Genomic DNA, 25,955 nt, shown 5'->3' with positions numbered 1-25,955 from the left:
CTAGTCTTCAAGTGTACGATCAAAGCGTAGACAGTTTAAGATATTACTCCCATGGAGAAAAGTCCGCATGGTGCTTATTGTTTTCAATGCCGATGCAATTTTTGTGTTTCATCAACACTCTGAAGGTCCACAGATTACAGAATGCCTCCAGATGTGCTTCGAAAACTACTGCTAGTCTTCCAGTGTACGATCAAAGCGTAGACAGTTTAAGACATTACTCCCATGGAGAAAAGCCCGCATGGTGCTTATTGTGTTCAATGCCGATGCAATTTCTGTGTTTCATCAACACTCTTAAGCTCCACAGATTACAGAATGCATCACAGATGTGCATCGGAAACTACTACTAGTCTTCCAGGGAGGGATCAAAGCGTAGACAATATAAGACATTACTCCCATGGAGAAAAGTCCGCGTGGTGTTTATTGTGTTCAATGCCGATGCAATTTCTGTGTTTCATCAACACTCTGAAGGTCCACAGAATACAGAATGCATCCAGATGTGCTTCAGAAACTACTACTAGTCTTCCAGGAAACGATCAAAGCGTAGGCAGTTTAAGACATTACTCCCATTGAGAAAAGTCCGCATGGTGCTTATTGTTTTCAATGCCGATGCAATTTTTGTGTTTCATCAATACTCTGAAGGTCCACAGATTACAGAATGCCTCCAGATGTGCTTCGGAAACTACTACTAGTCTTCCAGTATACGGTCACAGCGTAGACAGCTTAAGACATTACTCCCATGGAGAAAAGTCCACATGGTGCTTAGTGTGTTCAATGCCGATGCAATTTCTGTGTTTCATCAACACTCTGAAGGTCCACAGATAACAGAATGCCTCCAGATGTGCTTCGGAAACTACTACTAGTCTTCCAGTGTACGATCAAAGCGTAGACAGTTTAAGACATTACTCCCATGGAGAAAAGTCCGCTTGGTGATTATTCTGTTCAATGCCGATGCAGTTTTTGTGTTTCATCAACACTCTGAACGTCCACAGATTACGGAATGCCTCCAGATGTGCTTCGGAAAATACTACTAGTTTTCCAGGGACCGATCAAAGCGCAGACAGTTTGAGACATTACTCCCATGGAGAAAAGTCGGCATGGTGCTTATTGTGTTCAATTCCGATGCAATTTCTGTGTTTCATCATCACTCTGAAGGTCCACAAATTACAGAAGGCCTCCAGATGTGCTTCGGAAACTACTACTAGTCTTCCTGTGTACAATATAAGCGTAGACCGTTTAAGACATTACTCCCATGGAGAAAAGTCGGCATGGTGCTTATTGTGTTCAATGCCGATGCAATTTCTGTGTTTCATCAACACTCTGAAGGTCCACAGATTACAGAATGCATCCAGAAGTGCTTCGGAAACCTATACTTGTCTTCCAGTGAACGATCAAAGCGTAGACACTTTAAGACATTACTCAAATGGAGACAATTCCGCATGGTGCTTATTGTGTTCAATGCCGATGCAATTTCTGTGTTTCGTCAACACTCTGAAGGTCCACAGATTACAGAATGCCTCCAGATGTGCTTCGGAAACTACTACTAGTCTTCCAGTGTACAATCAAAGCGTAGACACTTTAAGACATTACTCCAATGGAGACAATTCCGCATGGTGCTTATTGTGTTCAATGCCGATGCAGTTCTTGTGCTTCATCAACACTCTGAAGGTCCACAGATTACAGAATGCCTCCACATGTGCTTCGGAAACTACTACTAGTCTTCCAGGGAACGATCAAAGCGTATACAGTTTGAGACATACTCCCATGGAGAAAAGTCCGCATGGTGCTTATTGTGTTCAATGCCGATGCAATTTCCGTGTTTCATCAACACTCTGAAGGTCCACAGATTACAGAATGTATCCAGATATGCTTCGGAAACTACTACTAGTCTTCCAGTGTACGATCAAAGCGTAGACAGTTTAAGACATTACTCCCATGGAGAAAAGTCCGCATTGGGCTTATTGTGTTCAATGCCGATGCAATTTCTGTGTTTCATCAATACTCTGAAGGTCGACAGATTACAGAATGCTTCCAGATTTGCTTCGGAAACTACTACTAGTCTTCCAGTGTACAATCAAAGCGTAGACAGTTTAAGACACTACTCCCATGGAGAAAAGTCGGCATGGTGCTTATTGTTTTCAATGCCGATGCAATTTTTGTGTTTCATCAACACTCTGAAGTTCCACAGATTACAGAATCCCTCCAGATGTGCTTAAGAAACTACTACTAGTCTTCCAGTGTACGATCAAAGCGTAGACAGTTTAAGACATTACTCCCATGGAGAAAAGTCGGTATGGTGCTTATTGTGTTCAATGCCGATGCAATTTCTGTGTTTCATCAACACTCTGAAGGTCCACAGATAACAGAATGCCTCCAGATGTGCTTCGGAAACTACTACTAGTCTTCCAGTCTACGATCAAAGCGTAGACAGTTTAAGACATTACTCCCATGGAGAAAAGTCCGCTTGGTGATTATTCTGTTCAATGCCGATGCAATTTCTGTGTTTCATCAACACTCTAAAGGTCCACAGATTACAGAATGCCTCCAGATGTGCTTCGGAAACTACTACTAGTCTTCCTGTGTACAATCTAAGCGTAGACCGTTTAAGACATTACTCCCATGGAGAAAAGTCCGCATGGTGTTTATTGTGTTCAATGCCGACGCAGTTTTTGTGTTTCATCAACACTCTGAACGTCCACAGATTACGGAATGCCTCCAGATGTGCTTCGGTAAATACTACTAGTTTTCCAGGGACCGATCAAAGCGCAGACAGTTTGAGACATTACTCCCATGGAGAAAAGTCGGCATGGTGCTTATTGTGTTCAATGCCGATGCAATTTCTGTATTTCATCAACACTCTGAAGGTCCACAAATTACAGAAGGCCTCCAGATGTGCTTCGGAAACTACTACTAGTCTTCCTGTGTACAATCTAAGCGTAGACCGTTTAAGACATTACTCCCATGGAGAAAAGTCGGCATGGTGCTTATTGTGTTCAATGCCGATGCAATTTTTGTGTTTTATCAACACTCTGAAGGTCCTCAGATTACAGAATGCTTCCAGATGTGGTTCAGAAACTACTACTAGTCTTCCAGTGTACGATCAAAGCGTACACAGTTTAAGACATTACTCCCATGGAGAAAAGTCCGCATGGTGCTTATTGTGTTCAATGCCGATGCAATTTCTGTGTTTCATCAACACTCTGAAGGTCCACAGATTACAGAATGCCTCCAGATGTGCTTCGGAAACTACTACTAGTCTTCCAGTGTACAATCAAAACGCAGACAGTTTAAGACATTACTCCCATGGAGAAAAGTCCGCATGGTGCTTATTGTGTTCAATGCCGATGCAGTTTTTGTGTTTTATCAACACTCTGAACGTCCACAGATTACAGAATGCCTCCAGATGTGCTTCGGAAACTACTACATGTCTTCCAGGGAACGATCAAAGCGTAGATAATATAAGACATTACTCCCAAGGAGAAAAGTCTGCGTGGTGCTTATTGAGTTCAATGCCGATGCAATTTCTGTGTTACATCAACACTCTGAAGGTCCACAGAATACTGAATGCATCCAGATGTGCTTCAGAAACTACTACTGGTCTTCCAGTGAACGATCAAAGCGTAGACAGTTTAAGACATTACTCTCATGGAGAAAAGTCCGAATGGTGCTTATTGTGTTCAATACCGATTCAATTCCTGTCTTTCATCAACACTCTGAAGGTCCACAGATTACAGAATTCCTCCAGAAGTGCTTCGGAAACTACTACTAGTCTTCCAGTGTACGATCAAAGCGTAGACAGTTTAAGACATTACTCCCATGGAGAAAAGTCCGCATGATGCTTATTGTGTTCAATGCCGATGCAATTTTTGTGTTTCATCAACACTCTGAAGGTCCACAGATTACAGAATGCCTCCAGATGTGCTTCAGAAACTACTACTAGTCTTCCAGGGAACGATCAAAGCCTAGACAGTTTGAGACATTACTCCCATGGAGAAAAGTCCGCATGGTGCTTATTGTGTTCAATGCCGATGCATTTTTTGTGTTTCATCAACAATCTGAAGGTCCACACATTACAGAATGTGTCAAGATATGCTTCGGAAACTACTACTAGTTTTCCAGATAACGATCAAAGCGTAGACATTATAAACATTACTCCCATGGAGAAAAGTCTGCATGGTGCTTATTGTGTTCAATGCCGATGCAATTTCTGTGTTTCATCAACACTCTGAAGGTCCACAGAATACAGAATGCATCCGGATATGCTTCAGAAACTACTACTAGTCTTCCAGGAAACGATCAGAGCGTAGGCAGTTTAAGACATTACTCCCATGGAGAAAAGTCCGCATGATGCTTATTGTGTTCAATGCCGATGCAATTTTTGTGTTTCATCAATACTCTGAAGGTCCACAGATTACAGAATGCCTCCAGATGTGCTTCGGAAACTACTACTAGTCTTCCAGTGTACGATCAAAGCGTAGACAGTTTAAGACATTACTCCCATGGAGAAACGTCCGAATTGTGCTTATTGTGTTCAATGCCGAAGCAATTTTTGGGCTTCATCAATACTCTGAAGGTAATCAGATTACAGAATGCTTCCACATGTGCTTCGGAAACTACTACTAGTCTTCCAGTGTACGATCAAAGCGTAGCCAGTTTAAGACATTACACCCATGGAGAAAAGTCCGCATGGTGCTTATTGTGTTCAATGCCGATGCAATTTCTGTATTTCATCAACACTCTGAAGGTCCACAGATTACAGAATGCCTCCAGATGTGCTTCGGAAACTACTACTAGTTTTCCAGTGTACAATCAAAGCGTAGAGTTTAAGACATTACTCCCATGGAGAAAAGTCCACATGGTGCTTATTGTGTTCAATGCCGATGCAGTTTTTGGTTTCGTCAACACTCTGAAGGTCCACAGATTACAGAATGCCTAGAGATGTGCTTCGGAAACTATTACTAGTCTTCCAGTGTACAATCAAAGCGTAGACACTTTAAGACATTACTCCAATGGAGACAATTCCGCATGGTGCTTATTGTGTTCAATGCCGATGCAGTTCTTGTGCTTCATCATCACTCTGAAGGTCCACAGATTACAGAATGCCTCCACATGTGCTTCGGAAACTACTACTAGTCTTCCAGGGAACGATCAAAGCGTATACAGTTTGAGACATACTCCCATGGAGAAAAGTCCGCATGGTGCTTATTGTGTTCAATGCCGATGCAATTTCCGTGTTTCATCAACACTCTGAAGGTCCACAGATTACAGAATGTATCCAGATATGCTTCGGAAACTACTACTAGTCTTCCAGTGTACGATCAAAGCGTAGACAGTTTAAGACATTACCCCCATGGAGAAAAGTCCGCATTGGGCTTATTGTGTTCAATGCCGATGCAATTTCTGTGTTTCATCAATACTGTGAAGGTCGACAGATTACAGAATGCTTCCAGATGTGCTTCGGAAACTACTACTATTCTTCCAGTGTACAATCAAAGCGTAGACAGTTTAAGACACTACTCCCATGGAGAAAAGTCGGCATGGTGCTTATTGTTTTCAATGCCGATGCAATTTTTGTGTTTCATCAACACTCTGAAGTTCCACAGATTACAGAATCCCTCCAGATGTGCTTCAGAAACTACTACTAGTCTTCCAGTGTACGATCAAAGCGTAGACAGTTTAAGACATTACTCCCATGGAGAAAAGTCGGTATGGTGCTTATTGTGTTCAATGTCGATGCAATTTCTGTGTTTCATCAACACTCTGAAGGTCCACAGATAACAGAATGCCTCCAGATGTGCTTCGGAAACTACTACTAGTCTTCCAGTCTACGATCAAAGCGTAGACAGTTTAAGACATTACTCCCATGGAGAAAAGTCCGCTTGGTGATTATTCTGTTCAATGCCGATGCAATTTCTGTGTTTCATCAACACTCTGAAGGTCCACAAATTACAGAAGGCCTCCAGATGTGCTTCGGAAACTACTACTAGTCTTCCTGTGTACAATCTAAGCGTAGACCGTTTAAGACATTACTCCCATGGAGAAAAGTCGGCATGGTGCTTATTGTGTTCAATGCCGATGCAATTTTTGTGTTTTATCAACACTCTGAAGGTCCTCAGATTACAGAATGCTTCCAGATGTGGTTCAGAAACTACTACTAGTCTTCCAGTGTACGATCAAAGCGTACACAGTTTAAGACGTTACTCCCATGGAGAAAAGTCCGCATGGTGCTTATTGTGTTCAATGCCGATGCAATTTCTGTGTTTCATCAACACTCTGAAGGTCCACAGATTACAGAATGCTTCCAGATGTGCTTCGGAAACTACTACTAGTCTTCCAGTGTACGATCAAAGCGTAGACAGTTTAAGACATTACTCCCATGGAGAAAAGTCCGCATGGTGCTTATTGTGTTCAAAGCCGATTAAATTTTTGTGTTTCATCAATACTCTGAAGGTCCACAGATTACAGAATGCATCCAAATATGCTTCAGAAACTACTACTAGTCTTCTAGGGAACGATCAAAGCGTAGACAATTTAAGACATTACTCCCATGGAGAAAAGTCTGCATGGTGCTTATTGTGTTCAATGCCTATGCAATTTCTGTGTTTCATCAACACTCTTAAGGTATACAGAATACAGATTGTATCCAGATGGTCTTATAAACTACTGCTAGTCTTCCATCAAACGATCAAAGCGTAGGCAGTTTAAGACATTACTCCCATGGAGAAAAGTCCGCATGGTGCTTATTGTGTTCAAAGCCGTTGCAAATTTTGTGTTTCATCAACACTCTGAAGGTCCACAGATTACCGAATGCATCCAGATGTGCTTCGGAAACTACTACTAGTCTTCCAGTGAACTATCAAAGTATAGACAGTTTAAGACATTACTCCCATGGAGAAAAGTCCCATGGTGCTTATTGTGTTCAATGCCGAAGCAATTTCTGTGTTTCATCAACAGTCTGAAGGTCCACAGATTACAGAATGCCTCCAGATGTGCTTCGGAACTACTACTAGTCTTCCAGGGAACGATCAAAGCGTAGACAGTTTAAAACATACTCCCATGGAGAAAAGTCCGCATGGTGCTTATGGTGTTCCATGTCGATGCAATTTTTGTGTTTCATAAACTTTCTGATGGTCCACAGATTACAGAATGCATCCAGATGTGCTTCGGATACTACTACTACTCTTCCAGGGAACGATCAAAGCGTAGACAGTTTGAGACATTAATCCCATGGAGACAATCTCGCATGGTGCTTATTGTGTTCAAAGCCGATGCAAGTTTTGTGCTTCATCAACACTCTGAAGGTCCACAGGTTACAGAATGCATCCTGATGTGCTTCGGAAACTACTACTAGTCTTCCAGTGAACGATCAAAGCGTAGACATTTTTAGACATTACTCTAATGGAGAAAAGTCCGCATGGTGCTTATTGTGTTCAATGCCGATTCAATTCCTGTGTTTCATCAACACTCTGAAGGTCCACAGGTTACAGAACTCCTCCAGAAGTGCTTCGGAAACTACTACTAGTCTTCCAGTGTACGATCAAAGCGTAGACAGTTTAAGACATTACTCCCATGGTGAAAAGTCCGCATGGTGCTTATTGTGTTCAATGCCGATACAATTTCTGTGTTTCATCAACACTCTGAAGGTCCACAGATTACAGAATGCCTCCAGATGTGCTTCGGAAACTGCTACTAGTCTTCCAGTGTACAATCAAAGCGTAGACAGTTTAAGACATTACTCCCATGGAGAAAAGTTCGCATGGTGCTTATTGTGTTCAATGCCGATGCAATTTTTGTGTTTCATCAACACTTTGAAGGTCCACAGATTACAGAATGCCTCCAGATGTGCTTCGGAAACTACTACTAGTCTTCCAGTGTACGATCAAAGCGTAGACAGTTTAAGACATTACTCCCATGGAGAAAAGTCCGCATTGTGCTTATTGTGTTCAATGCCGAAGCAATTTTTGTGCTTCATCAATACTCTGAAGGTCCTCAGATTACAGAATGCTTCCAGATGTGCTTCGGAAACTACTACTAGTCTTCCAGTGTACGATCAAAGCGTAGACAGTTTAAGACTTTACTCCCATGAAGAAAAGATCGCATGGTGTTTATTGTGTTCGAAGCCGATGCAATTTTTGTGTTTCATCAACACTCTGAAGTTCCACAGGTTACAGAATGCATCCTGATGTGCTTCGGAAACTACTACTAGTTTTCCAGTGAACAATCAAAGCGTAGACAGTTTAAGACATTACTTTCATAGAGAAAAGTCCGCATGGTGCTTATTGTGTTTAATGCCGATGCAATTTTTGTGTTTCATCCACACTCTGAAGGTCCACAGATTACAGAATGCCTCCAGATGTGCTCCGGAAACTACTACTAGTTTTCCAGTGTACGATCAATGCGTAGACAGTGTAAGACATTACTCCCATGGAGAAAAGTCCGCATGGTGCTTATTGTGTTCAATGCCGATGCAATTTTTGTGTTTCATCAACACTCTGAAGGTCCACAGATTTCAGAATGCCTCCAGATGTGCTTCGGAAACTACTACTACTCTTCCAGGGAACGATCAAAGCGTGGACAGTTTGAGACATTACTCCCATGGACACAATCCCGCATGGTGCTAATTGTGTTCAAAGCCGATGCAAGTTTTGTGTTTCATCAACACTCTGAAGGTCCACAGATTACAGAATGCATCCAGATGTGCTTCGGAAACTACTATTAGTCTTCCAGTGAACGATCAAAGCGTAGATAGTTTAAGACATTACTTTCATGGAGATAAGTCCACATGGTGCTAATTGTGTTCAATGCCGATTCAATTTCTGTGTTTCATCAACACTCTGTAGGTCCACAGATTACAGAATGCCTCCAGATGTGCTTCGGAAACTACTACTAGTCTTCCAGTGTACGATCAAAGCGTAGACAGTTTAAGACACTACTCCCATGGAGAAAAGTTCGCATGGCGCTTATTGTGTTCAATGCCGATGCAATTTTTTTGTTTCATCAACACTCTCAAGGTCCACAGATTACAGAATTCTCATGATGTGCTTCGGAAACTTCTTCTAGTCTTCCAGTGTACGATCAAAGCATAGACAGTTTAAGACATTACTCCCATGGAGATAAGACCGCATGGTGCTTATTGTGTTCAATGCCCATGCAATTTTTGGGTTTCATCAATACTCTGAAGGTCCACAGATTACAGAATGCTTCCAGATGTCCTTTGGAAACTACTACTAGTCTTCCAGTGTACGATCAAATCGTAGACAGTTTAAGACATTACTCCCATGGAGAAAAGTCCGCATGGAGCTCATTGTGTTCAAAGCCGATGCAATGTTTGTGTTTCATCAACTCTCTGAAGGTCCACAGGTTACAGAATGCATCCTGATGTGCTTCGGAAACTACTACTAGTCTTCCAGTGAACGATCAAAGCGTAGACATTTTAAGACATTACTCTCATGGAGAAAAGTCCGCATTGTGCTTATTGTGTTCAATGCCGGAGCAATTTTTGTGCTTCATCAATACTCTGAAGGTCCTCAGATTACAGAATGCTTCCAGATGTGCTTCGGAAACTACTACTAGTCTTCCAGTGTACGATCAAAGCGTAGACAGTTTAAGACATTACTCCCATGGAGAAAAGTCCGCATGGTGCTTATTGTGTTCAATGCCGATGCAATTTCTGTGTTATCAACACTCTGAAGGTCCACAGATTACAGAATGCCTTCAGATGTGCTTCGGAAACTACTACTACTCTTCCAGTGTACGATCAAAGCGTAGACAGTTTAAGACACTACTCCCATGGAGAAAAGTCCGCATGGTGCTTATTGTGTTCAATGCCGACGCAATTTCTGTGTTTCATCAACACTCTGAATGTCCACAGATTACAGAATGCCTACAGATGTGCTTCGGAAACTACTACTAGTCTTCAAGTGTACGATCAAAGCATAGACAGTTTAAGACATTACTCCCATGGAGAATAGTCCGCATGGTGCTTATTGTGTTCAATGCCGATGCAATTTTGTGTTTCATCCACACTCTGAAGGTCCACAGATTACAGAATGCCTCCAGATGTGCTTCGGAAACTACTACTAGTCTTCCAGTGAACGATCAAAGCGTAGACATTTTAAGACATTACTCTCATGGAGAAATGTCCGCATGATGCTTATTGTGTTCAATGCCGATTCTATTACTGTGTTTCATCAACACTCTGAAGGCCCACAGGTTACAGAATTCCTCCAGAAGTGCTTCGGAAACTACTACTAGTCTTCCAGTGTACGATCAAAGCGTAGACAGTTTAAGACATTACTCCCATGGAGAAAAGTCCGCATTGTGCTTATTGTGTTCAATGCCGAAGCAATTTCTGTGTTTCATCAACACTCTGAAGGTCCACAGAATACAGAATGCATCTGGATGTGCTTCAGAAACTACTACTAGTCTTCCAGGAAACGATCAGATCGTAGGCAGTTTAAGACATTACTCCCATGGAGAAAAGTCCGCATGGTGCTTATTGTGTTCAATGCCGATGCAATTTTTGTGTTTCATCAACACTTTGAAGGTCCACAGATTACAGAATGCCTCCAGATGTGCTTCGGAAACTACTACTAGTCTTCCAGTGTACGATCAAAGCGTAGACAGTTTAAGACATTACTCCCATGGATAAAAGTCCGCATTGTGCTTATTGTGTTCAATGCCGAAGGAATTTTTGTGCTTCATCAATACTCTGAAGGTCCTCAGATTACAGAATGCTTCCAGATGTGCTTCGGAAACTACTACTAGTCTTCCAGTGTACGATCAAAGCGTAGACAGTTTAAGACATTACTCCCATGGAGAAAAGTCCGCATGGTGCTTATTGTGTTCAAAGCCGATGCAATTTTTGTGTTTCATCAACACTCTGAAGGTCCACAGGTTACAGAATGCATCCTGATGTGCTTCGGAAACTACTACTAGTCTTCCAGTGAACGATCAAAGCGTAGACATTTTAAGACATTACTCTCATGGAGAAAATTCCGCATTGTGCTTATTGTGTTCAATGCCGAAGCAATTTTTGTGCTTCATCAAAACTCTGAAGGTCCTCAGAATACAGAATGCTTCCAGATGTGCTTCGGAAACTACTACTAGTCTTCCAGTGTACGATCAAAGCGTAGACAGTTTAAGACATTACTCCCATGGAGAAAAAATCGCATGGTGTTTATTGTGTTCGAAGCCGATGCAATTTTTGTGTTTCATCAACACTCTGAAGGTCCACAGGTTACAGAATGCATCCTGATGTGCTTCGGAAACTACTACTAGTCTTCCAGTGAACAATCAAAGCGTAGACAGTTTAAGACACTACTCCCACGGAGAAAAGTTCGTATGGTGCTTATTGTGTTCAATGCCAATGCAATTTCTGTGTTTCATCAACACTCTGAAGGTCCACAGAATACTGAATGCATCCAGATGTGCTTCAGAAACTACTACTGGTCTTTAAGTGAACACTCAAAGCGTAGACATTTTAAGACATTACTTTCATGGAGAAAAGTCCGCATGGTGCTTATTGTGTTCAATGCCGATTCAATTCCTGTGTTTCATCAACACTCTGAAGGTCCACAGATTACAGAATTCCTCCAGAAGTGCTTCGGAAACTACTACTAGTCTTCCAGTGTACGATCAAAGCGTAGACAGTTTAAGACATTACTCCCATGGAGAAAAGTCCGCATGGTGCTTATTGTGTTCAATGACGATGCAGTTTTTTTGTTTCATCAACACTCTGAAGGTCGACCGATTACAGAATGCCTATAGATGTGCTTCGGAAACTACTACTAGTCTTCCAGGGAACGATCAAAGCGTAGACAGTTTGAGACATTACTCCCATGGAGAAAAGTCCGCATAGTGCTTATTGTGTTCAATGCCGATGCAATTTTTGTGTTTCATCAACACTTTGAAGGTCCACAGATTACAGAATGTATCCAGATATGATTCGGAAACTACTACTAGTCTTCCAGGGAAGGATCAAAGCGTAGACAGTTTAAGACATTACTCTCATGGAGAAAAGTCCGCATTGTGCTTATTGTGTTCAATGCCGACGCAGTTTTTGTGTTTCATCAACACTCTGAAGGTCGAAAGTTTACAGAATGCCTATAGATGTGCTTCGGAAACTACTACTAGTCTTCCAGGGAACGATCAAAGCGTAGACAGTTTAGGACATTACTCCCATGGAGAAAAGTCCGCATGGTGCTTATTGTGTTCAATGCCGATGCAATTTCTGTGTTTCATCAACACTCTGAAGGTCCACAGATTACAGAATGCCTCCAGATGTGCTTCGGAAACAACTACTAGTCTTCCAGTATACAATCAAAGCGTAGACAGTTTAAGACATTACTCCCATGGAGAAAAGTCCGCATGGTACTTATTGTGTTTAATGACGATGCAATTTCTGTGTTTCATCAACACTCTGAAGATCCACAGAATACTGAATGCATCCAGATGTGCTTCAGAAACTACTACTAGTCTTCCAGGAAACGATCAATGCGTAGGCAGTTTAAGACATTACTCCCATGGAGAAAAGTCCGCATTGTGTTTATTGTGTTCAATGCCGATGCAAATTTTGTGTTTCATCAATACTCTGAAGGTCCACAGATTACAGAATGCTTCCAGATGTGCTTTGGAAACTACTACTGGTCTTCCAGTCTACGATCAAATCGTAGACAGTTTAAGACATTACTCCCATGGAGAAAAGTCCGCATGGTGCTTATTGTGTTCAATGCCGATGCAATTTCTGTGTTTCATCAACACTCTGAAGGTCCACAGATTACAGAATGCCTCCAGATGTGCTTCGGAAACTACTACTAGTCTTCCAGTGTACGATCAAAGCGTAGACAGTTTAAGACACTACTCCCATGGAGAAAAGTTCGCATGTACTTATTGTGTTCAATGCCGATGCAATTTTTTTGTTTCATCAACACTCTCAAGGTCCACAGATTACAGAATTCTCCAGATGTGCTTCGGAAACTTCTTCTAGTCTTCCAGTGTACGATCAAAGCATAGACAGTTTAAGACATTACTCCCATGGAGAAAATACCGCATGGTGCTTATTGTGTTCAATGCCCATGCAATTTTTGTGTTTCATCAATACTCTGAAGGTCCACAGATTACAGAATGCTTCCAGATGTGCTTTGGAAACTACTACAAGTTTTCCAGTGTACGATCAAATCGTAGACAGTTTAAGACATTACTCCCATGGAGAAAAGTCCGCATGGTGCTTATTGTGTTCAATGCCGATGCAATTTCTGTGTTTCATCAACACTCTTAAGGTCCACAGAATACAGATTGCATCCAGATGGGCTTTAGAAACTACTACTAGTCTTCCATCAAACGATCAAAGCGTAGGCAGTTTAAGACATTACTCCCATCAAGAGAAGTCCGCATGTTGCTTATTGTGTTTAATGCCGATGAATTTTTGGGTTTCATCAACACTCTGAAGGTCCACAGATTACAGAATGCATCCAGGTGTGCTTCGGAAACTACTACTAGTCTTCCAGGGAACGATCAAAGCGTAGACAGTTTATAACATTACTCCCAATGAGAAAAGTCCGCATGGTGTTTATTGTGTTCAATGCCGATGCAATTTTTGTGTTTCATCAACACTCTGATGGTCCACCGATTACAGAATGCATCCAGATGCGCTTCGGAAACTACTACTAGTCTTCCAGGGAACGATCAAAGCGTAGACAGTTTGAGACGTTACTCCCATGGAGAAAAGTCCGCATGGTTCTTATTGTGTTCAAAGCCGATGCAATTTCTGTGTTTCATCAACATTCTGAAGGGCCACAGATTACCGAATGCATCCAGATGTGCTTCGGAAACTACTACTACTCTTCCAGGGAACGATCAAAGCGTAGACAGTTTAAGACATTACTCCCATGGAGAAAAGTTCGCATGGTGCTTATTGTGTTCAATGCCGATGCAATTTTTGTGTTTCATCAACACTCTGAAGGTCCACAGATTACACAATGCCTCCAGTTGTGCTTCGGAAACTACTGTTAGTCTTCCAGTGAACTATTACAGAGTAGACAGTTTAAGACATTACTCTCATGGAGAAAAGTCCGCATGGTGCTTATAGTGTTCAATGCCGATTCAATTTCTGTGTTTCATCAACTATCTGAAGGTCCACAGATTACAGAATGCCTCCAGATAAGCTTCGGAAACTACTTCTAGTCTTCCAGTGTACGATCAAAGCGTAGACAGTTTAAGCCATTACTCCCATGGAGGAAAGCCCGCATGGTGCTAATTGTGTTCAATGCCGATGAAATTTTTGTGTTTCATCAAAACTCTGAAGATCCACAGATTACAGAATGCCTCCAGATGTGCTTCGGAAACTAATACTACTCTTCCAGGGAACGATCAAAGCGTAGACAGTTTGAGACATTACTCCCATGGACACAATCCCGCATAGTGCTAATTGTGTTCAAAGCCGATGCAATTTTTGTGTTTCATCAACACTTTGAGGGTCCACAGATTACAGAATGCATCCTGATGTGCTTCGGAAACTACTATTAGTCTTCCAGTGAACGATCAAAGCGTAGATAGTTTAAGACATTACTTTCATGGAGAAAAGTCCACATGGTGCTAATTGTGTTCAATGCCGTGTCAATTTCTGTGTTTCATCAACACTCTGTAGGTCCACAGATTACAGAATGCCTCCAGATGTGCTTCGGAAACTACTACTAGTCTTCCAGTGTACGATCAAAGCGTAGACAGTTTAAGACACTACTCCCATGGAGAAAAGTTCGCATGTACTTATTGTGTTCAATGCCGATGCAATTTTTTTGTTTCATCAACACTCTCAAGGTCCACAGATTACAGAATTCTCCAGATGTGCTTCGGAAACTTCTTCTAGTCTTCCAGTGTACGATCAAAGCATAGACAGTTTAAGACATTACTCCCATGGAGAAAAGACCGCATGGTGCTTATTGTGTTCAATGCCCATGCAATTTTTGTGTTTCATCAATACTGTGAAGGTCCACAGATTACAGAATGCTTCCAGATGTGCTTTGGAAACTACTACAAGTTTTCCAGTGTACGATCAAATCGTAGACAGTTTAAGACATTACTCCCATGGAGAAAAGTCCGCATGGTGCTTATTGTGTTCAATGCCGATGCAATTTCTGTGTTTCATCAACACTCTGAAGGTCCACAGAATACAGAATGCCTCCAGATGTGCTTCGGAAAATACTACAAGTCTTCCAGTGTACAATCAAAGCGTAGACAGTTTAAGACATTACTCCCATGGAGAAAAGTCCGCATGGTGCTTATTGTGTTCAATGCCGATGCAGTTTCTGTGTTTCATCAACACTCTGAAGGTCCACAGAATACAGAATGCCTCCAGATGTGCTTCGGAAAATACTACAAGTCTTCCAGTGTACAATCAAAGCGTAGACAGTTTAAGACATTACTCCCATGGAGAAAATTCCGCATGGTGCTTATTGTGTTCAATGCCGATGCAATTTCTGTGTTTCATCAACACTCTGAAGGTCCACAGAATACTGAATGCATCCAGATGTGCTTCAGAAACTACTACTGGTCTTAAAGTGAATGATCAAAGCGTAGACATTTTAAGACATTACTTACATGGAAAAAAGTCCACATGGTGCTTATTGTGTTCAATGCCGATTCATTTCCTGTGTTTCATCAACACTCTGAAGGTCCACAGATTACAGAATGTATCCAGATATGCTTCGAAACTACTACTAGTCTTCCAGGGAAGGATCAAAGCATAGACAATATAAGACATTACTCCCATGGAGAAAAGTCTGCATGGTTTTTATTGTGTTCAATGCCGATGCAATTTCTGTGTTTCATCAACACTCTGAAGGTCCACAGAATACAGAATGAATCCAGATGTGCTTCAGAAACTACTACTAGTCTTCCAGGAAACGATCAAAGCGTAGGCAGTTTAAGACATTACTCCCATGGAGAAATGTCCGCATGGTGCTTATTGTGTTCAATGCCGATGCAATTTTTGTGTTTCATCAACACTCTGAAGGTCCACAGATTACAGAATGTATCCAGATATGCTTCGGAAACTACTACTAGTCTTCCAGGGAACGATCAAAGCGTAGACAGTTTAAGACATTACTCCCATGGAGAAAAGTCCGCATGGTGCTTATTGTGTTCAATGCCGATGCAATTTCTGTGTTTCATCAACACTCTGAAGGTCCACAGATTACAGAATGCCTCCAGATGTGCTTCGGAAACAACTACTAGTCTTCCAGTGTACAATCAAAGCGTAGACAGTTTAATACATTACTCCCATGGAGAAAAGTCCGCATGGTGCTTATTGTGTTCAATGCCGATGCAGTTTTTGTGTTTCATTAACACTCTGAAGGTCGACCGATTACAGAATGCCTATAGAAGTGCTTCGGAAACTACTACTAGTCTTCCAGGGAACGATCAAAGCGTAGACAGTTTGAGACATTACTCCCATGGAGAAAAGTCCGCATAGTGCTTATTGTGTTCAATGCCGATGCAATTTTTGTGTTTCATCAACACTCTGAAGGTCCACAGATTACAGAATGTATCCAGATATGCTTCGGATACTACTACTAGTCTTCCAGGGAAGGATCAAAGCGTAGACAGTTTAAGACATTACTCTCATGGAGAAAAGTCCGCATAGTGCTTATTGTGTTCAATGCCGATGCAGTTTTTGTGTTTCATCAACACTCTGAAGGTCGAAAGTTTACAGAATGCCTATAGATGTGATTCGGAAACTACTACTAGTCTTCCAGGGAACGATCAAAGCGTAGACAGTTTAAGACATTACTCCCATGGAGAAAAGTCCGCATGGTGCTTATTGTGTTCAATGCCGATGCAATTTCTGTGTTTCATCAACACTCTGAAGGTCCACAGATTACAGAATGCCTCCAGTTGTGCTTCGGAAACAACTACTAGTCTTCCAGTGTACAATCAAAGCGTAGACAGTTTAAGACATTACTCCCATGGAGAAAACTCCGCATGGTGCTTATTGCGTTCAATGCCGATGCAATTTCTGTGTTTCATCACCACTCTGAAGGTCCACAGATTACAGAATGCCTCCAGATGTGCTTCGGAAACTACTTCTAGTCTTCCAGTGTACGATCAAAGCGTAGACAGTTTAAGACATTACTCCCATGGAGGAAAGTCCGCATGGTGCTTATTGTGTTCAATGCCGATGAAATTTTTGTGTTTCATCAAAACTCTGAAGATCCACAGATTACAGAATGCCTCCAGAAATGCTTCGGTAACTACTTCTAGTCTTCCAGTGTACGATCAAAGCGTAGAGAGTTTAAGACATTACTCCCATGGAGAATAGTCCGCATGGTGCTTATTGTGTTCAATGCCGATGCAATTTTTGTGTTTCATCCACACTCTGAAGGTCCACAGATTACAGAATGCCTCCAGATGTGCTCCGGAAACTACTACTAGTTTTCCAGTGTACGATCAATGCGTAGACAGTGTAAGACTTTACTCCCATGGAGAAAAGTCCGCATGGTGCTTATTGTGTTCAATGCCGATGTAATTTTTGTGTTTCATCAACACTCGGAAGGTCCACAGATTTCAGAATGCCTCCAGATGTGCTTCGGAAACTACTACTACTCTTCCAGGGAACGATCAAAGCGTGGACAGTTTGAGACATTACTCCCATGGACACAATCCCGCATGGTGCTAATTGTGCTCAAAGCCGATGCAATTTTTGTGTTTCATCAACACTCTGAAGGTCCACAGATTACAGAATGCATCCAGATGTGCTTCGGAAACTACTATTAGTCTTCCAGTGAACGATCAAAGCGTAGATAGTTTAAGACATTACTTTCATGGAGATAAGTCCACATGGTGCTAATTGTGTTCAATGCCGATTCAATTTCTGTGTTTCATCAACACTCTGTAGGTCCACAGATTACAGAATGCCTCCAGATGTGCTTCGGAAACTACTACTAGACTTCCAGTGTACGATCAAAGCGTAGACAGTTTAAGACACTACTCCCATGGAGAAAAGTCCGCATGGCGCTTATTGTGTTCAATGCCGATGCAATTTTTTTGTTTCATCAACACTCTCAAGGTCCACAGATTACAGAATTCTCATGATGTGCTTCGGAAACTTCTTCTAGTCTTCCAGTGTACGATCAAAGCATAGACAGTTTAAGACATTACTCCCATGGAGAAAAGACCGCATGGTGCTTATTGTGTTCAATGCCCATGCAATTTTTGTGTTTCATCAATACTCTGAAGGTCCACAGGTTACAGAATGCATCCTGATGTGCTTCGGAAACTACTACTAGTCTTCCAGTGAACGATCAAAGCGTAGACATTTTAAGACATTACTCTCATGGAGAAAAGTCCGCATTGTGCTTATTGTGTTCAATGCCGAAGCAATTTTTGTGCTTCATCAATACTCTGAAGGTCCTCAGATTACAGAATGCTTATAGATGTGCTACGGAAACTACTACTAGTCTTCCAGTGTACGATCAAAGCGTAGACGGTTTAAGACATTACTCCCATGGAGAAAAGTCTGCATGGTTTTTATTGTGTTCAATGCCGATGCAATTTCTGTGTTTCATCAACACTCTGAAGGTCCACAGAATACAGAATGCATCTAAATGTGCTTCAGAAACTACTACTAGTCTTCCAGGAAACGATCAGATCGTAGGCAGTTTAAGAGATTACTCCCATGGAGAAAAGTCCGCATGGTGCTTATTGTGTTCAATGCCGATGCAATTTTTGTGTTTCATCAACACTCTGAAGTCCCACAGATTACAGAATGTATCCAGATATGCTTCGGAAACTACTACTAGTCTTCCAGGGAACGATCAAAGCGTAGACAGTTTAAGACATTACTCCCATGGAGAAATGTCCGCATGGTGCTTATTGTGTTCAATGCCGATGCAATTTCTGTGTTTCATCAACACTCTGAAGGTCCACAGATTACAGAATGCCTCCAGATGTGCTTCGGAAACAACTACTAGTCTTCCAGTGCACAATCAAAGCGTAGACAGCTTAAGACATTACTCCCATGGAGAAAAGTCCGCATGGTGCTTATTGTGTTCAATGCCGATGCAGTTTTTGTGTTTCATCAACACTCTGAAGGTCGACCGAATACAGAATGCCTATAGAAGTGCTTCGGAAACTACTATTAGTCTTCCAGGGAACGATCAAAGCGTAGACAGTTTGAGACATTACTCCCATGGAGAAAAGTCCGCATAGTGCTTATTGTGTTCAATGCCGATGCAATTTTTGTGTTTCATCAACACTCTGAAGGTCCACAGATTACAGAATGTATCCAGATATGCTTCGGATACTACTACTAGTTTTCCAGTGTACGATCAATGCGTAGACAGTGTAAGACATTACTCCCATGGAGAAAAGTCCGCGTGGTGCTTATTGTGTTCAATGCCGATGCAATTTTTGTGTTTCATCAACACTCTGAAGGTCCACAGATTTCAGAATGCCTCCAGATGTGCTTCGGAAACTACTACTACTCTTCCAGGGAACGATCAAAGCGTGGACAGTTTGAGACATTACTCCCATGGACACAATCCCGCATGGTGCTAATTGTGTTCAAAGCCGATGCAATTTTTGTGTTTCATCAACACTCTGAAGGTCCACAGATTACAGAATGCATCCAGATGTGCTTCGGAAACTACTATTAGTCTTCCAGTGAACGATCAAAGCGTAGATAGTTTAAGACATTACTTTCATGGAGATAAGTCCACATGGTGCTAATTGTGTTCAATGCCGATTCAATTTCTGTGTTTCATCAACACTCTGTAGGTCCACAGATTACAGAATGCCTCCAGATGTGCTTCGGAAACTACTACTAGTCTTCCAGTGTACGATCAAAGCGTAGACAGTTTAAGACACTACTCCCATGGAGAAAAGTCCGCATGGCGCTTATTGTGTTCAATGCCGATGCAATTTTTTTGTTTCATCAACACTCTCAAGGTCCACAGATTACAGAATTCTCATGATGTGCTTCGGAAACTTCTTCTAGTCTTCCAGTGTACGATCAAAGCATAGACAGTTTAAGACATTACTCCCATGGAGAAAAGACCGCATGGTGCTTATTGTGTTCAATGCCCATGCAATTTTTGTGTTTCATCAATACTCTGAAGGTCCACAGATTACAGAATGCTTCCAAATGTCCTTTGGAAACTACTACTAGTCTTCCAGTGTACGATCAAATCGTAGACAGTTTAAGACATTACTCCCATGGAGAAAAGTCCGCATGGAGCTCATTGTGTTCAAAGCCGATGCAATTTTTGTGTTTCATCAACACTCTGAAGGTCCACAGGTTACAGAATGCATCCTGATGTGCTTCGGAAACTACTACTAGTCTTCCAGTGAACGATCAAAGCGTAGACATTTTAAGACATTACTCTCATGGAGAAATGTCCGCATTGTGCTTATTGTGTTCAATGCCGAAGCAATTTTTGTGCTTCATCAATACTCTGAAGGTCCTCAGATTACAGAATGCATCCAGATGTGCTTCGGAAACTACTACTAGTCTTCCAGTGTACGATCAAAGCGTAGATAGTTTAAGACATTACTTTCATGGAGATAAGTCCACATGGTGCTAATTGTGTTCAATGCCGATTCAATTTCTGTGTTTCATCAACACTCTGTAGGTCCACAGATTACAGAATGCCTCCAGATGTGCTTCGGAAACTACTACTAGTCTTCCAGTGTACGATCAAAGCGTAGACAGTTTAAGACACTACTCCCATGGAGAAAAGTCCGCATGGCGCTTATTGTGTTCAATGCCGATGCAATTTTTTTGTTTCATCAACACTCTCAAGGTCCACAGATTACAGAATTCTCATGATGTGCTTCGGAAACTTCTTCTAGTCTTCCAGTGTACGATCAAAGCATAGACAGTTTAAGACATTACTCCCATGGAGAAAAGACCGCATGGTGCTTATTGTGTTCAATGCCCATGCAATTTTTGTGTTTCATCAATACTCTGAAGGTCCACAGATTACAGAATGCTTCCAAATGTCCTTTGGAAACTACTACTAGACTTCCAGTGTACGATCAAATCGTAGACAGTTTAAGACATTACTCCCATGGAGAAAAGTCCGCATGGAGCTCATTGTGTTCAAAGCCGATGCAATTTTTGTGTTTCATCAACACTCTGAAGGTCCACAGGTTACAGAATGCATCCTGATGTGCTTCGGAAACTACTACTAGTCTTCCAGTGAACGATCAAAGCGTAGACATTTTAAGACATTACTCTCATGGAGAAAAGTCCGCATTGTGCTTATTGTGTTCAATGCCGAAGCAATTTTTGTGCTTCATCAATACTCTGAAGGTCCTCAGATTACAGAATGCTTCCAGATGTGCTTCGGAAACTACTACTAGTCTTCCAGTGTACGATCAAAGCGTAGACAGTTTAAGACATTACTCCCATGGAGAAAAGTCCGCATGGTGCTTATTGTGTTCAATGCCGATGCAATTTCTGTGTTTCATCAACACTCTGAAGGTCCACAGATTACAGAATGCCTCCAGATGTGCTTCGGAAACTACTACTACTCTTCCAGTGTACGATCAAAGCGTAGACAGTTTAAGACACTACTCCCATGGAGAAAAGTCCGCATGGTGCTTATTGTGTTCAAAGCCGACGCAATTTCTGTGTTTCATCAACACTCTGAAGGTCCACAGATTACAGAATGCCTACAGATGTGCTTCGGAAACTACTACTAGTCTTCAAGTGTACGATCAAAGCATAGACAGTTTAAGACATTACTCCCATGGAGAATAGTCCGCATGGTGCTTATTGTGTTCAATGCCGATGCAATTTTGTGTTTCATCCACACTCTGAAGGTCCACAGATTACAGAATGCCTCCAGATGTGCTTCGGAAACTACTACTAGTCTTCCAGTGAACGATCAAAGCGTAGACATTTTAAGACATTACTCTCATGGAGAAAAGTCCGCATGATGCTTATTGTGTTCAATGCCGATTCAATTCCTGTGTTTCATCAACACTCTGAAGGTCCACAGGTTACAGAATTCCTCCAGAAGTGCTTCGGAAACTACTACTAGTCTTCCAGTGTACGATCAAAGCGTAGACAGTTTAAGACATTACTCCCATGGAGAAAAGTCCGCATGGTGCTTATTGTGTTCAATGCCGATGCAATTTCTGTGTTTCATCAACACTCTGAAGGTCCACAGAATACAGAATGCATCTAAATGTGCTTCAGAAACTACTACTAGTCTTCCAGGAAACGATCAGATCGTAGGCAGTTTAAGACATTACTCCCATGGAGAAAAGTCCGCATGGTGCTTATTGTGTTCAAAGCCGATGCAATTTTTGTGTTTCATCAACACTTTGAAGGTCCACAGATTACAGAATGCCTCCAGATATGCTTCGGAAACTACTACTAGTCTTCCAGTGTACGATCAAAGCGTAGACAGTTTAAGACATTACTCCCATGGATAAAAGTCCGCATTGTGCTTATTGTGTTCAATGCCGAAGCAATTTTTGTGCTTCATCAATACTCTGAAGGTCCTCAGATTACAGAATGCTTCCAGATGTGCTTCGGAAACTACTACTAGTCTTCCAGTGTACGATCAAAGCGTAGACAGTTTAAGACATTACTCCCATGGAGAAAAGTCCGCATGGTGCTTATTGTGTTCAATGCCGATGCAATTTCTGTGTTTCATCAACACTCTGAAGGTCCACAGATTACAGAATGCCTCCAGATGTGCTGCGGAAACTACTACTAGTCTTCCAGTGTACAATCAAAGCGTAGACAGTTTAAGACATTACTCCCATGGAGAAAAGTCCGCATGGTGCTTATTGTGTTCAATGCCGATGCAGTTTTTGTGTTTCATCAACACTCTGAACGTCCACAGAATACAGAATGCCTCCAGATGTGCTTCGGAAACTACTACTAGTCTTCCAGGTAACGATCAAACTTAGAATGTTTGAGACATTACTCCCATGGAGAAAAGTCCGCATGGTGCTTATTGTGTTCAAAGCCGATTCAATTTTTGTGTTTCATCAATACTCTGAAGGTCCACAGATTACAGAATGCATCCAAATATGCTTCAGAAGCTACTACTAGTCTTCCAGGGAACGATCAAAGCGTAGACAATTTAAGACATTACTCCCATGGAGAAAAGTCTGCATGGTGCTTATTGTGTTCAATGCCTATGCAATTTCTGTGTTTCATCAACACTCTTAAGGTATACAGAATACAGATTGCATCCAGATGGGCTTATAAACTACTACTAGTCTTCCATCAAACGATCAAAGCGTAGGCAGTTTAAGACATTACTCCTAAGGAGAAAAGTCCCATGGTGCTTATTGTGTTCAATGCCGAAGCAATTTCTGTGTTTCATCAACAGTCTGAAGGTCCACAGATTACAGAATGCCTCCATATGTGCTTCGGAACTACTAATGGTCTTCCAGGGAACGATCAAAGCGTAGACAGTTTAAAACATACTCCCATGGAGAAAAGTCCGCATGGTGTTTATTGTGTTCAATGCCGATGCAATTTTTGTGTTTCATCAACACTCTGAAGGTTCACAGATTACAGAATGCATCGAGATGTGCTTCGGAAACTACTACTAGTCTTCCAGGGAACGATCAAAGCGTAGACAGTTTAAGACATTACTCCCATGGAGAAAAGTTCGCATGGTGCTTATTCTGCTCCATGTCGATGCAATTTTTGTGTTTCATCAACTTTCTGATGGTCCACAGATTACAGAATGCATCCAGATGTGCTTCGGATACTACTACTACTCTTCCAGGGAACGCTCAAAGCGTAGTCAGTTTGAGACATTAATCCCATGGAGACAATCCCGCATGGTGCTTATTGTGTTCAAAGCCGATGCAATTTTTGTGTTTCATCAACACTCTGAAGGTCCACAGTTTACAGAATGCATCCTGATGTGCTTCGGAAACTACTACTAGTCTTCCAGTGAACGATCAAAGCGTAGACATTTTAAGACATTACTCTCATGGAGAAAAGTCCGCATGCTGCTTATTGTGTTCAATGCCGATTCAATTCCTGTGTTTCATCAACACTCTGAAGGTCCACAGGTTACAGAATTCCTCCAGAAGTGCTTCGGAAACTACTACTAGTCTTCCAGTGTACGATCAAAACGTAGACAGTTTAAGACATTACTCCCATGGAGAAAAGTCCGCATGGTGCTTATAGTGTTCAATGCCGATGCAATTTCTGTGTTTCATCAACACTCTGAAGGTCCACAGATTACAGAATGCCTCCAGAGGTGCTTCGGAAACTACTACTAGTCTTCCAGTGTACAATCAAAGCGTAGACAGTTAAAGACATTACTCCCATGGAGAAAAGTCCGCATGGTGCTTATTGTGTTCAATGCCGATGCAATTTTTGTGTTTCATCAACACTTAGAAGGTCCACAGATTACAGAATGCCTCCAGATGTGCTTCGGAAACTACTACTAGTCTTCCAGGGTACGATCAAAGCGTAGACAGTTTAAGACATTACTCCCATGGAGAAAAGTCCGCATTGTGCATATTGTGTTCAATGCCGAAGCAATTTTTGTGCTTCTTCAATACTCTGAAGGTCCTCAGATTACAGAATGCTTCCAGATGTGCTTCGGAAACTACTACTAGTCTTCCAGTGTACGATCAAGGCGTAGACAGTTTAAGACATTACTCCCATGGAGAAAAAATCGCATGGTGTTTATTGTGTTCGAAGCCGATGCAATTTTTGTGTTTCATCAACACTCTGAAGGTCCACAGGTTACAGAATGCATCCTGATGTGCTTCGGAAACTACTACTAGTCTTCCAGTGAACAATCAAAGCGTAGACAGTTTAAGACACTACTCCCACGGAGAAAAGTTCGCATGGTGCTTATTGTGTTCAATTCCGATGCAATTTCTGTGTTTCATCAACACTCTGAATGTCCACAGAATACTGAATGCATCCAGATGTGCTTCAGAAACTAGTACTTGTCTTCCAGGGAACGATCAAAGCGTAGACAATATAAGACATTACTCCCAAGGAGAAAAGTCTGCATATTGCTTATTGTGTTAACGCCGATGCAACTTCTGTGTTTCATCAACGCTCTGAAGGTCCACAGAATACTGAATGCATCCAGATGTGCTTCAGAAACTACTACTGGTCTTTAAGTGAACGATCAAAGCGTAGACATTTTAAGACATTACTTTCATCGAGAAAAGTCCGCATGGTGCTTATTGTGTTCAATGCCGATTCAATTCCTGTGTTTCATCAACACTCTGAAGGTCCACAGATTACAGAATTCTTCCAGAAGTGCTTCGGAAACTACTACTAGTCTTCCAGTGTACGATCAAAGCCTAGACAGTTTAAGACATTACTCCCATGGAGAAAAGTCCGCATGGTGCTTATTGTGTTCAATGACGATGCAGTTTTTGTGTTTCATCAACACTCTGAAGGTCGACCGATTACAGAATGCCTATAGATGTGCTTCGGAAACTACTACTAGTCTTCCAGGGAACGATCAAAGCGTAGACAGTTTGAGACATTACTCCCATGGAGAAAAGTCCGCATAGTGCTTATTGTGTTCAATGCCGATGCAATTTTTGTGTTTCATCAACACTTTGAAGGTCCACAGATTACAGAATGTATCCAGATATGATTCGGAAACTACTACTAGTCTTCCAGGGAAGGATCAAAGCGTAGACAGTTTAAGACATTACTCTCATGGAGAAAAGTCCGCATTGTGCTTATTGTGTTCAATGCCGACGCAGTTTTTGTGTTTCATCAACACTCTGAAGGTCGAAAGTTTACAGAATGCCTATAGATGTGCTTCGGAAACTACTACTAGTCTTCCAGGGAACGATCAAAGCGTAGACAGTTTAGGACATTACTCCCATGGAGAAAAGTCCGCATGGTGCTTATTGTGTTCAATGCCGATGCAATTTCTGTGTTTCATCAACACTCTGAAGGTCCACAGATTACAGAATGCCTCCAGATGTGCTTCGGA

This window comes from Schistocerca gregaria, chromosome 9, assembly GCF_023897955.1.
Source record: "Schistocerca gregaria isolate iqSchGreg1 chromosome 9, iqSchGreg1.2, whole genome shotgun sequence".
NCBI lineage: Eukaryota > Metazoa > Arthropoda > Insecta > Orthoptera > Acrididae > Schistocerca > Schistocerca gregaria.
This window is presented reverse-complemented; position numbering follows the sequence as displayed.